Source organism: Astatotilapia calliptera, chromosome 16 (genome assembly GCF_900246225.1).
Source record: "Astatotilapia calliptera chromosome 16, fAstCal1.2, whole genome shotgun sequence".
Classification (NCBI taxonomy): domain Eukaryota; kingdom Metazoa; phylum Chordata; class Actinopteri; order Cichliformes; family Cichlidae; genus Astatotilapia; species Astatotilapia calliptera.
The window spans coordinates 26,578,305-26,592,655 of record NC_039317.1 but is presented as its reverse complement, the minus strand read 5'-3'; the positions used below and the strand labels follow the sequence as shown (position 1 = coordinate 26,592,655).

At 38.5% G+C, this 14,351-nt stretch overlaps 1 long non-coding RNA gene across 2 annotated transcripts in view; it reads right to left on the bottom strand.

The window, feature by feature from the left end:
• The window catches only part of LOC113008262 (uncharacterized), a 44,406-nt gene that overhangs the window by 14,915 nt on the left and 15,140 nt on the right, over nt 1-14,351 (bottom strand). Inside the window, exon 2 of one of the 2 annotated variants that reach the window (XR_003270000.1) lies at nt 2,452-2,562. This is a non-coding gene — a long non-coding RNA (uncharacterized LOC113008262). Of the gene's footprint in view, nt 1-2,336; nt 2,563-14,351 lie in introns of those variants that run through there. The other variant, XR_003269999.1, reaches the window with a different exon arrangement.

The following is a 14,351-nucleotide window of genomic DNA, read 5'->3' as shown; positions in this document are numbered from 1 at the left end:
AGAAGTGCTCTGTCCAAGTCCAGGTGGAGGTCAAAGCACCCGGGATGGGTGTTCCTGCCCCCATCCAGCAATAACATTATCTCAAACCACTGAAACACCCTACTGGACTGATTGTAGCGCACATAATGTCCTCTTCCTGACATTGTACAAAGGTACATTACCACAATGAATTTTAAATGAAGTTGAAGTGCAGACTTTCAGCTTTAATTTTGTTCGCTAACAAAAAGATTGCATAAAAATGTGAGGAACTAAAGCATTTTAAACACACACACACAATCCATTCATTTCAGGGGCTCAAAAAAAATTTAAATAAGTGAAAAAAATGTTCATTTCTATTACTTGGTTGGAAACCCTTTGCTTGCAATGACAGCCTGAAGTCTTGAACGTCACCAGAAGCTGGGTTTGTTCCTTTTGAATGCTGTGCCAGGCCTTTACTGCAGTGCTACCTGGCATGCATACGCAATCCATCACACTGCCTCCGCCGTGTTTTCCATATGATGTGGTATGATGTGGATCATGAGCTGTTCCACGCCTCCAGGTCTTTTTGCGTTGCCGAGTTCACCGGTGCTTTCTCGCTTTCTTTCTCAGGATGTACCAAACTGTAGATTTTGCCACTCTTAATATTGCAGCAATTTATTTTATGTTTTTCTGTTTTCGCAGCTTAAGGGTGGCCTGTTTCACCTGGATTGAGAGCTCCTTTGACCGTAAATCTTCCAAATGAAAGCACCACACCTCACATCAACTCCAGGCCTTTTATCTGCTTAATTGATAATGGCATAACAAAGGAATTGCCCATACCTACCCATGAAATACCCCCTTGAATCATTTGTCCAATTACTTTCAGTCTCTTTCTCTTTCAAAACAAATTTCCCACGTGTGGGACTAATAAAGGTTATCTTATCTTATCTTATCTTATCTTTCAAAAAAAGGACTGCACATGTTAAGGACCTGAAACTCCCAAATCCTTTATCCAATTTGAATGTGGATACCCACAAAAGGTGAGTCTACACATTACTTTTTTATATAACTGTAATCAAAATATGTTTCAGTAAACGGGTAAAAAAAAAAAAAAAGCTTGTGTCAGTGTCCAAATATATATGGTTGAGGAGGAACAATATATATGGACTGTAGTGCTCTGAACATGTGTTTGACTATGAAACTCTTGATCTTGTAAGTGAGCCATGGATCTAAAGAACCTTGGTACCCTATCAAGTTTGCCATTAAACTTTATATGATAACAACTACTGAATCATGAGTTGGTTATCGTGGTTACAGTCTGAGGTAACCCATCACTATAACCCTATTTTGTAACACTCGCTCATAACTCCACACACGACATTAAAATTCTACTGAGGCAACATGTTAACTTTGTTACCTGTGGTGTTAACACAAAAGCCTTGACCCAGAGTGTATGCCAATTCTAACCAAGCAGCCAACGCTTGATATTCAAAAGCTATCAAAACAGATGAACATCCATTTATTCGGTCACAATAATCTCGGTTAAGATCACAAACTGAAAAAATAGTCAAAATCAAGTTAATTTATATGGCACGAAGTCAAAACTACAGTCAATTCAAGGAGCTAAAGTGACTTCATCAAAGTTTATTAAAAAAGAAACATGTCTTTTTATTTGATTTGATTTTATATATTTAATTTTAATCACAATTCAACTGATCATTCAATCAATACACTGAATGAAAATGAAGTGAATTGAGATACACTGTCTTTCAAGGAAAAGTGGAGGAAAACAGAATGCAGCAGCATGGCAAAGGACACCTATGAAAGCAGCTTTGGTGAAACTGTAGTAGTTTATGTCCAGTCCCAGGATTGGACCAGTTTTATATAAATTAAAAACAAACAATATTTGCACTGAAGTCTTTCAGATTTGGTTGTTATTAGCTTTGATTTGTTCTCGTATATGTGGACTTAATTCAGCTCAGGGAAAAGTCCTGTACTGTCACATTATGCTGTCTATTCAGCTCGTGGCAGGCCTTTGAACAGCACCTGGGATGAGGCTACACTCAGAGCTATAAAGAAAACACCTGGTATGCCTCTGTCCTGAATAACATCACACACGTAGATGTTGTCATTGGACTGCATCAGGCCAGCTGGTACAATAGTACTGTTGTCACCATATAAAAGGCAGCTTATCTTCTTTCACTTTATTCAATCACAGCAACAAATCTCAGCTGAACCTTAGCTGAACAATCACACCAACAAAGTGGATTAGAGCTGGTCCAGAAACAGTGTGATGGCATTTGAATTAAAGCGCATTTCATCTACTCTTTAGTGTTATACAAACATCTTTACACTCCAGAAGAACAAGTGCAAACATCTGCGTGGAAACAGAGAATTTATTGCTCCTTTATTTACACTGTTGCTCATTACATCGACATGTATAGTTTTACAGTACATGGATGTGAGTCACGTGTTTGTCCATGAGGACATCACCTGGTAGCTTGCTTTTCTCTGACAGGACGTGTTCTCACTTGTCGGCTATCCCCTGAGTTTTGGTTACGCCCTTGCAGATCTATCTGGAAGGGTTTCCTCGCTTTGAGCCCTCTGGAAGTAAACACACAAATATGCAGTTTGTGAAAAAATAGAGAGAGAGGGGACATCCAAACACAGCACTGGGAGCTTAATCATATGATGAAAAAAAGAGATGTCAGCCCTTGGGCCTCTCACTCTGGAATATTCAAAAATGGCAAATGCTGCTGCTTGACTACAGAAAATCACACTAAATAGAACATGCTTCTACCTAGCAACAGTCTTAGTCATGATTCAAACTTCAAATCAAAAGGTATTTTGTGGAAGAAAATGTAAATGTTTTAATGTGATTCATTTTTTGCAGAAAAACTGCATGTTTTGATAGTCAAGGGTGAGGTTAAGCACAGATAGTGATAGAGAACTCAAAAAGTCCTTAATCTCCTTTTCTGATCCTTGACTTGGTGTATACGTGCACCAAGTGGCGACAAAATTGAGAGCTAAAGAATGTCAGTGTGATGGTGGAAAAAACTGTAGATGCTGTATTGTCCACTTGAGGCTGTCTCAATCGTCAATCCAGGTCATCGGCGGCTAAATTAGAGTTAGACTGATTAACATCCAGCTTCGTGGGTAAATCAAAGAAAGGTGGATGCCAAAATTTGTGTGACTTCATTTGAAATCTTTCTTTTAGTTACTGAAAATTGTTTATTTTATCTTTAAATGCCCAACTTGCATAGAGATATTAGATATCAGTCTCTGTACCTGTACTGAGTTTTAAAGCAGATTAGTATTTATGGTCACGAAGAAACATTTAATTTTAAATGATCTTAAAGCTTAAAAGTAGCCAGGAGGACTTTAAATCAGAGACTCTTTCATCACTGAAACTGCAGAAGTATTTCTTTGTGTTAAAGTGTAATGGAAAAGTAGGAATAACAACCATTGTCCATAGATGACATTTTCCTAAGAGAAAAGCATCTGTGTTGGATCAAGTTTTTACATACAGAGGATTTTTTCTGTTTATTTTTATGCCTCAGTGGTAATTGAGATTTAACCATAACCAAGCTAACGTCAAAGAAAAATTTATTTTGGATGAACCATTTAATCCAAGAAGTGCTCTGTCCAAGTCCAGGTGGAGGTCAAAGTACCCAGGATGGCTTTAAAGTTCCTGCCCAAATCCAGCAATAACATTATCTCAAACCACTGAAACACTCCACTAGACTGGCTGCAGGGCACATAATGTCCTCTTCCTGACATTGTACAAAGGTATATCCCCAGGTCTGCTGTGCAAACATTTCTTTTGTGTAACATTTCCCTCAACCTTTGCTTTTAGGAGGAAATGTTATCCTGTTAGAAGCAATCTGCAAAAACAATAACATTGGGACAATTATATTGTTTTTAAGATTGTGTGTTTAAGATTCAACTTTATTAATAGGAAGAAATCCCAGTTTTCCAAGAAAAGAGATATGGATTCAAAATAATAATATTTTAAATGTTTGGAAACATTCCCTCAGACCTTTGAGACAGCAAATAAATGATTGCTGGGATATTTCCTGTATAAAAGTCTAATGGGCTAACAGTTCAAAATGAGAACATAAAGACACCAACGGCTATGCTGTAGAATCTAAGAAGTACTGTTTCTATGAAATGTGTACATGCTCGTTAAAATAGCCACAGTGGAAAGCAAATGGAAGAACCAGCTGTCAGAGAGAGCAGGGAGGTGCGGTTAGGTTTATAAAGAGAGCCCAGTGGGTACATATTGAGGAAGACAAAAACCACAGAAACTATTGTGAGCTGCACCACATTTATTCTCAACAGCAACCTCAATCCATCGTGTAACATGGAAGTGTCACATATTGCATTTCCTCTGATGTCCACTTTAGATTGTGGCAGTGAGTCACTCCCCTTAGGCTACCTTTTTAGACTGCCACAAAAAAGTACCAAACAAGTTTTTTTTATTTTCAACACATGCAACTCAATTATTTGGATACTCGTAAAGCTCAGAGACTGCAGTACTAATGGCGGTGGCCTCTTTGACTGACAGGTGGATTTTGACAAAGGCAGCTGTAGCTGCTAACTGTTTCCTAGGCTTCACTTCAACACAGCTTTGCCTTGATGTAATTATCTGACCATTAATATGGCTGCTGTGGTGCCTTGTACTAACATTACACATACACAAGATGTTTGGCAGTTTTGGCAGTTTCGAGTGATTCACTTGTTGTATTAGTATTCAGTTGCTTAGCATTACTTAGCTGTTATCGGCCTCTGTCCATGCATGCTGTTTGATAACCAAGATATCCAGTAAGTTAGCACTCTACCCTATCATTCAATTCAATTCAATATATATATTTTATTTATTGCAAATATAAACAGCAGTCTCCGCAAGCTAGCGTAGCTTAACTGTAGATATTTTTTACTTCCCTTAATGAGAATGATCAGAGGGGACTTTTACATTAATCTGTCATTTAGGTGTTAATACATTTCAGCCATTATGGAGGTGACTGAAAGTAGAGATGCATGTTTTTCATTTTGCATGACATCGAAGTTTTAGTTCTGCTGTGGAAGCTTTGCAAACACTGTTTAAACAGCAGGTAGGTATATACTGGGCATCATATCCAAGAGTAAAAAAAGTTCACTAATCACTAATACTCAAAAGCTCACTTCGTGTTGAATTGTCAAAGCTGCTGTTTTGCTCTTGTAACTACAAGGTGTCAGATGATCAATGATCAGGTTTGATACTAAAGCTTAAACCCAAGTCACAATCTTTTCTTAATCCTAACCAAGTTATTTTTAGTGCTTAAACCTAACTAGCCAATAAAAGCAAAGACAAAAAAACATGTTATATACTACTTTTGTAGTATATTTGATTTTTAAATTTAGATGCTTTCAATGGAAACATCCCCACTGTAAGGTAAGGTAATGTAAGGTCTGCATAACTAGCCATTATATTATGTAGTATTTATAGTAATGTTCCCTGCTTTAAGTTTTAATATGACTCAGGAGGCTGTGACAACATTGAAGCCTGGTCTGAAGGTCACCGTATGCTGCCATGTGGGCACAGGTAGCACTCTAAAAAATGTATGAAGTAAAGCATGGTGCATTCCCAAACTAAATCTCTTTCTTCTTTTTTTCCTTTTTCCTTTTTTTAACAGCCAAACTCATAAACAAAGTCAGCTCACAGGCATAAATGCCACTGCTGCTGTTCTTCTCACTCAAAGCTCACATTTATGAGCATGCAGTTAATTTCCTCAGAGCAGATTTTCCCTCCACTTTGAAGTGGAAACAATATAATTTTTTGTGCATTCCTAATAACATCACATCTAGTTTGGTGACTTTACATAAAAGGTGTTTGTGTACACAGCACCGTGCGGCAGGAGGCCCTTTTTATGGCAGAATAAAACAGGCTTGGCCTTCATGGTTTTTACAGCTGAAGGCTGATCCCGAAACCCGGTGTTTCAAAGCTTCTTGAGCCCTCCACAACCCCCCCCACCTCAACTACTTCTCCTCTACAGGGCTGATTACAACAGGGCCCCATTTGTGCTATCTTCTTTTAAACACCACTAAAATCTTTTACATTTCCTCAGCAGGTTCTTGAAATTCAGCTGAGTACAGTGCATTCCCCCAGAGTCTCCTTCTGTCAGGTTTTCAGATGGTGACCTCTCTGCTTTCACTTTTTTAGCCTTGCTTTAACGCTAGCTAACCTTGAGGAGATAACCAAAGAGAAAATAAGCTTTGGTTACCTTGTTTGTTTTACTGGGTTCCCTTTTGGCTCTTTTTGACATATAATAAGGGTGCCTTTATGTAGAAACTGTTACGAGCACACGTCCCAGTTGCCTGAAATGTATGTATGTTGAACTACCTCCATCCTATTTCCAACCTCTTATTACCTCCATGTGCCTTCTTCAACATCCCTACATTGCTTCTCTTCTTGCCACTTATAGCTCCATACCACCCTCTCATTCCTTTTCTCAGTCCGTTCCTTCCCTCTCTACTTATTTCCTCTTCTTTTCTACCCTTCACTCATTCCCTACATTCTTCCCTTCTGCCTCTCCCTCTTTCACTCTCTTTTTGCAATTCAGTCAATCTTCAGTCCCCTCCACCCCACAGTACACCACCCTCTTCTGACATACTCCCTCCCCTGCCCTCTGTCCCATTTTCTATATTTTCTCCTCCAGTTCTGGCCTCCGCACCCACATGACCAACATCATGAGAAAACACTCATGACAGTACGCTCTGCCAACTCTGCCATCCTGTTACACCCCAGGAGCAAAGAACAGTTTTTGCACAAAGCTTCACTGGTGAGTATTGTCTAACCTCAGTTCACTCTGAAAGAAAATACAGCTTGCTTCCAGCAGGATCTTTTCAAAGATCATTTTATGGGGATCCAGATCTTCAGCTGCACGTTTTTCCCAAGGAGCTAGAATTCAGTTTCGCAACTACAGGTCAATGAACTGTCCAAAAATTCGCTATTTACTATGACAAATAAAGAGTTTACTGAGCCAGTCTACTGTGTATCAGTTGTGAACAAGGCGTCCATTGCAGCAATGTGCGATGATGTCACTCCCAACTTGTCATTTTTCAGTATGAACAGCCAGCTTTGTGGAAGGGCATATTTTAAGACAAACTCCAGTCCTTTCCTAACCCTAACCAACTACTTTAGGTCCTTAGTCTTAGTATGAGAACATCACAAAAATCAAAGGCAAGGGAAACCTGGCTAATAAACTTAGCTCATGCTGTCACAATCATTCAACTTCCTACCACAGACTTTGTAGGTCTGTAACACGGACCGTTATCCCTCAGTGGCTAATATGGATACAGCTGGTACTAAGGCACAGACACCAGAATATACCTTGTACACAATGGTGAGATGCCCTGTGTTGAAAAAATTTTGTTTGACTTGATTTGCAGGATATAGATCAGACAGGCAGCAGTGCAGTAGTTAGCAACAAGGTTCCAGGTTTAAACCCTGGGTTCAGATCCAGCCTGGGGCCATTCTGTGCAGAGTTTGCATGATCTGAGATCAGTGTGAGTTCTCTCTTGGTACTGTCATGTCAAGACATGTATGGAGTTATGTTAGCTGGTGAATTTTAAATTGACCGTAGGTTTGAATGTTTATAGATTTGTGTCCAGATATACCGGTTATATTCCAATATAAAGGTTCTGTTTAGAATCTGAATGTAACTAGTTAATGTGAATTACTGTGCTCATAGATAGCAAGAGATTTGCAAGTTTCACAGATTTATCACAGTTAACTGTTGTATTATCACAAACAGATTGTGTGTAATTGCCTGCTTGCCCTATTTAATCTCAAACTGATAGTGTAGCAATATAAGAATTGCTACATGAAGTGTGAATTTTAAACTCCATAGAGAGAGAGATAGATAGATAGATAGATAGATAGATAGATAGATAGATAGATAGATAGATAGATAGATAGATAGATAGATAGATAGATAGATAGATAGATAGATAGATAGATAGATAGATAGATAGATAGATAGATAGATAGACAGATGAAAAACTTCAAAATGCAATCAAATTACTCAATTCTACGCCACACAGAGCTAAAAATAAATCGCCTTTTTTATAGTATTCATCATGATAATAAAAGGCCACCATTCACACATTTTATTGCCTTTTCAGCCCAGTTATTATCATCAGTATTAAGAGTGTTAAGTGCTCCAAGTACAAGGGTGCAAGTTCTGACAACGGTCTCTCAAAAGGTGTGACAGAATTTGATACAGCACTGTTCAGAGGCGTGGGTGTTAACCACTGCACACTGTGAGGCATTTCTAGCATGAATGCAGCCTACCATTAGCCTAGCAGTGAAGATAATACAACTTCCTCTATCCACATGTTAGAACCTGACAGCCAATTGGAGTCATAAAAGTCCAGAAGGTTCCCATAGCCAACAGTTCACACCAGGAAGACTGTTGTTAATGTTAATGAGGTGTGATGGCAGGCTGCTTGGTTGTCAAGGTCAAGGCTAGCGCTGCTAACAACACACAGCAGCAGTAGTATCAGGGTATGAGACAATACACCTCGATATAACAGAGGTCAAACTGATTCCGCTAATGATGACTTTAATAAAAACAATAAAAAGACCAGAAAAAAATGACTGAAGACTATTTTAAATCACTTTCTTTGGTCTTTTATCAGAATCAGAATCAGAATCAGAATACTTTATTGATCCCTGGGGGAATTATTTTTTGTTACAGTGCTCCATTTTAAACCAACATTAAGACAAGACAGACAATACGCTAACTAAGAATAGTACAATATATACATATATATACATACATACATACATAAGTCACTTATAAATAAATATTTGGAAAAGAAACATGTGTAGTTGTAGCAGCAAACAGTGTGTTAAGTGGATGCGTTGTACAGGGAGATGGCCACAGGCAGGAATGATTTCCTGTGTCGTTCAGTGGTGCTTTTCGGTAATCTCAGTCTCTCACTGAACGAGCTCCTGTGTTATTGTATCAAATGAATGCTTCAAATGACCTGTTTACACCGGCTGTTGCTCACCTTTCTAGATTTCCTTCTTTCTACAACGAGATTAAAATCAGGTTTTTCTTGTAGGACTGAAGGGGAGAACACTAAGGTGAACATGCATAACTTCTGCAGTAAAGGATGAAAGGTCTGCATGCACGTCTTTATTGCTCTGAAGCAGCTTATACCTATATAAATTACTGTATATATACTGTATATAGTATGTATACTGTAAATGTGACTGTGTACTTACTATCCTGCCTGTTTCTATTAGAGTTTTCAACAACTTTAAGAAGAGCTTGTTTATTTTGTCTGTGTTATAAAATCCAAATCTCACACTTTCACTCTATCATATCATATATGGCAAAGAAATAGTAAGAAAAAAGTAGAGGCAGTCACTGCCTATTTTTTGTAGCATATTTAACGCATGTGTATCCTGGTACATTCTATATTTTTATCCAGTTAATTATTACTGTATTTTGTGGGATTTTTTTGTTTTTGTAACTGAACATCATAAAGTTGTATTTGTGTTTTGTCACTATAAACATTTAAATGAGGGATAAGATTTGGGAATGATCAAAAGCAATAAACTCTATGTGCAGCAGATCATTTTCATGCTCTGTCTAAGACCCAGAAATGATCGGTCTTCTCAACACATCTCCCATGGGGGAGACTTGCTTATGGAAGAACGTTACTAGCGGCTGGTGGCCAACAAGAGTTTCATGCATTGAGTTTGCAGGAAGGTTGCAGTATTGACCAAAAGAGGAAACAGAAGGGACAAGAGTAACTACCCTAAAACCATATGGAGAAAGCTAACTGTGGTTTACATGCTTTTAGACAGACATGTATTCACATATTATCTATATATATGTATATACACTGTGGAGATAAGTGCTGTGGGAGTTCCATAGCAGACTGATGATATTTATATATATACTCAGGAGGCCAACACAGTCCAGGTTCCTGATGTGGCTTCAGAAAAATCACAGGGCCTGGGCAGCAGTGTAGTCTTATCTTTCGTCACGGCAACCCCACGACACATCCTGACAAGGTCAGGTCACATATTTAACCTCTGACCCCTCCACTACTGTTGAGTTTTGCTGAGAACCACTCCAGAAAGGATAGAGGGATACCCAGAGCGGATAGCACAGAGGCAGAGAGTGTGTTTATGTCCGTCCCAGTCCAGTGTAAACTGCTTGGATGCTGTCTGTCACTACAGCCCAGTAACACGGTTGTCCTGTTTTTACTGTGCCATTTGTAGCTGTTATGAAACTGCTTTTAGAGGACGGGGCTATGAAAACTTCCCATATACTGAAGCAGGACCCGGGAGATTTACGGTGCTCTGAAGAGATGGAGGTAGCTTGTGAAATTACATCTGTTTGTAGGAGGAAACAACACTGCATGTTTACTAGAGGCCAGAGATTCTCCAGACTGATAGAACTGATAGGAAGTGTTCTCCTTGCTGACAATGAAGATATCTCTTGCTCTTCCAGATGGACAGTGGAGGCTGCTCTCTAGCAGGTGCTGAAAGGCCAAAACCCTCCTTTTAAGCACTATACAGCCTTGGCTTTCAAACCATTAAAAACTTCATTTATCAGTGCCTTACTCACTGCTAAAACTAGAGTGGTTAATTGATTCAGAGTGCCTTTAAGTAGGCCATCAAGTTTTACAATTAATAGATTGAAATTCTGCAAATCAGCATAAATAATGAGAGCTGAAGAAAAACTATAACGAATCCTGAAAGGGAAAAGTTTATTTGAAAGTAAGTGGACAATATAAAGCAATGTTGGATACATGCTCAAAGGTTCAAAAGATACGTTCTCTCAATCACACCACCACACAGTACTGACCCACACATATGGTTCTTACACACACACTGGACTTTCTGGACTTTGGTTTTGCACAACACTGGTCACTATATTCTTCATTTCCGGTTAATACTTGTACAGCTGCTGTTATTGTGTATATATTTATTTATATTTAGATTTCTTCATACATTCTTATATAGTTCTATATTGTGTATTGTGTATTTTGTTGTACAGTTATTTTATTTTCAACTTTAATTTATATATTTATCTTTATCTTATTCTTCCCAGTTAAATTTACCCTTCATTCTAATTTGTGTTGTACAGTTATTTCATTTTTAACCTTAATTTATATTTTATTCCTTCCTAGTTAAATTTACCCTTTTTAATTTTTCATATTTATTTCCTATCTTATTCATAGCCTTTTCCTTTTTGTTTTCTTTAGGTCACGAGCAGTTGTCCAAGCATTTCACTACATATCGTACTGTGTATGACTGTGTACGTGACAAATAAAATTTGAATTTGAATTTGAATTTAAAATATTCAAGTAGGTGAGTAAGTTGGACACTACCTGAAAGGTCATGACCTCAGGATCAAAAACAAAGCTCTGCTAGTCAGCTGTTTGAAATAAATATTTTATGTATTAAAATGTGCAACAGAGTGTGAAGAAAATGAAACATAAACTGAATTCAATTTATTAAACTTGCACATTAACATTATTTTTCATTTCACAATAAAAGCTAATCATTTAAAATCAAGTATTTATATGATCTAAGAGTTAGGAAAAGTCAGTGATCCACTGTGAATACAAGCGATTTTACTCGTGCATAGAATGAAGTAAAGGTATGAGCAAAACTTGACAGGTATCCTCATCATCGGTACAACAGCTGTATCGCTCCTCAGACTGCACCACTAAATGTGTCAGGGTCATGTCCTATTTTACGCTCCAAACGTCCTCATTGAGCTTGAGAAAATGTTTCATCTAGTTTAGTCTGCTGCTGCGCTGCTTATTGCCGTACGCACATTGTATAAATAAAGTGAAATATCGCTCACGATATCACTTGAGCCTGTCAAAGGTAAAGATTATAAAAGCAATGGGTTTAGCAGACGTCTGTAGCCCACCCCTCATATCTGTGTCCTTGTCAGAGGCCTGAGTCCTGACGTCAAATATCATTGCTTTACATATCTGTAGTTTTTGCAGCCACAATATTATCCATCCCACGAGCTGGCTGACTGAGATAACCCTGCTGACATAATCAGTTATTTTCCCATGCTCAAAGCTGTCCCAAAGCCTCACAAGATATTTACATTAGTTTCCAAAAGCTAAATACTTCTGTGAGTTACAACTTATCACACATTTATGAGTAAAATCTGAAACATTAGAATTGTTTATGCAAACGGTTACAGTAAGAAACAGTAACAGTATGATTCCTTCGGTCTTTTCCTCAAACAGTATTAGATGTCATCTCAACTGGAGTCTGAAGCTGACTCCTGATATTAGAGACATTTGCAAGAGTGAGAATCAAGGAACTTGAATGGACTGGTGCACTAAAATTCCAGTTTGTATGCCCACATGCACAGCAACATCAGTTTACAATGACCAACAATAGTGAGAGTGACTGATGGGGAAAGTGAATTCTTTGATGATGCATAGCTGTGTACCATGTGCAGAGCAGTGAAAGTGACTGACAGAGCACTAGTGACCTGTTTAACATTAAAGTTAGGTTCATATGCTGTTGTCACCTATTTGGCATAAATACCTGAAGTCTTAAAACACACAAAAACATTAAAAAAAAACACATGAAAGTTCATTTGGAACGTAGCATCTTGAGCATTTGGTGAAAATACAACCTAACCCTAACCATGGCTAAGCCCTTATGCAACTGCAAGACTATACAACAAGTTCCACTCATCACAGAGAGAGTAATCGATTAAGAGGCACTGAGGTTTATTTTGCACACTATCTGTGTGGAGAGGTGTGTAGATGATAAACATGATTGTCTGACAGGTTTGGTGGAGAGGATCTAATATTGATGGTAATGTTGGTAATGGTTTTCTGCTATAAAGGCATCTCTGGAACTGAAAAAAAATGATTATATTTTTTTAAATAAAATCATCTTATGAATGTTTTTCTTAGATTTAGTTTAGGAAATAATTCAAGTCTGACTTAAAAGACTTGAATCGTGGCGATCGTGGCTCAAGAGTTGGGAGTTCACCTTGTAATTGGAAGGTTGCTGGTTCGAGCCCCAGCTCGGACAGTCTCGGTCGTTGTGTCCTTGGGCAAGACATTTCACCCGTTGCCTACTGGTGGCGGTCAGAGGGTCCGGTGGCGCCAGTGTCCGGCAGCCTCGCCTCTGTCAGTGCACCCCAGGGTGGCTGTGGCTACAATGTAGCTTGCCATCACCAGTGTGTGTGTGAATGGGTGGATGACTGAACGTGTAAAGCACTTTGGGGTCCTTAGGGACTAATAAGGCGCTATACAAATACAGGCCATTTACCATTTAAAAGAAGCCCCATAAAAACATTAACTACACGTTCAAAGTACAAGTATCCCCCCAAAACATCATATGTTCTAATTTTACAATCTTAATGTTAAGAATGATCTGCTGTGGATTTCTACAGTGGACTGAATTCAATTACTGACACTGTGTCGAGTGACTTTCTGTCCACCCTTCAGATGTCTTCAGATTTTCTTTCTCTGAAACACACTTCATGTGTTTCTCATTTCCAAATCACCTCACAGTATACACAGTGCATACCTTCCAACTTACCACAGTCGGTTGCATCATTCATATCCTATGTGTTTTTGCATTCATGTCATCCTGTAACCAGTTTTATTCAGACCTCTGCTACCTACACCTGTCAGCATGTCCAGCTGCCTGGAAGCTTACAACTGCTTATTTCTCCATTTTTTATTCTATTTTTTTAATATATGTATCATACGCTCCCACTCTCACAAAAGTTAAGATGCTCTGTAAAATTTAAATAACAACATAATGCAGTGGTTTACATTGCAAGTCTTTTTTTAAATTCAGAACATAAGAAACACATCAAATGTTTAAACTGAGAAAATGTACCATTTTAACAAAAATATGAGCTAATTTTGTACTTGATGCTAGACATTTTTCCCACTGTCTAGCATCCTTCCGTTAACAACGTCTGGGAACTGAGGAGACCAGCTGCTGGACTTTTGGGAGAAGAATGTTTTCTTATTCCTTTTGAAAATTCCCAACGGAGAATTCAAGCTGCTCAATAGTCTTGGGTCTTCTTTGTCATACGTTTAATTCCATGGTGTTCCAAATGTTTTCCGTTGGTGAAAGGTCTGGACTGCAGGCGGGCCCATTCATGAGCCTTGAGTCTTCTACAAAAGGTATGCTGTTGCAATAGGTCCAGTATGTGATTTAGCATTGTCCTGCTGAAATATCCAAGCTCTTCCCTGAAAAAGACTTCATCTGGAGCGGAGGATATGATGCTCTAAAACCTTTGTATGCCTTTCAGCGCTGATGATGCCCTTCCAGAAGCACAATGTGCGGTTCTCTACTGCATATGGAATTGGTAGGGAACAGT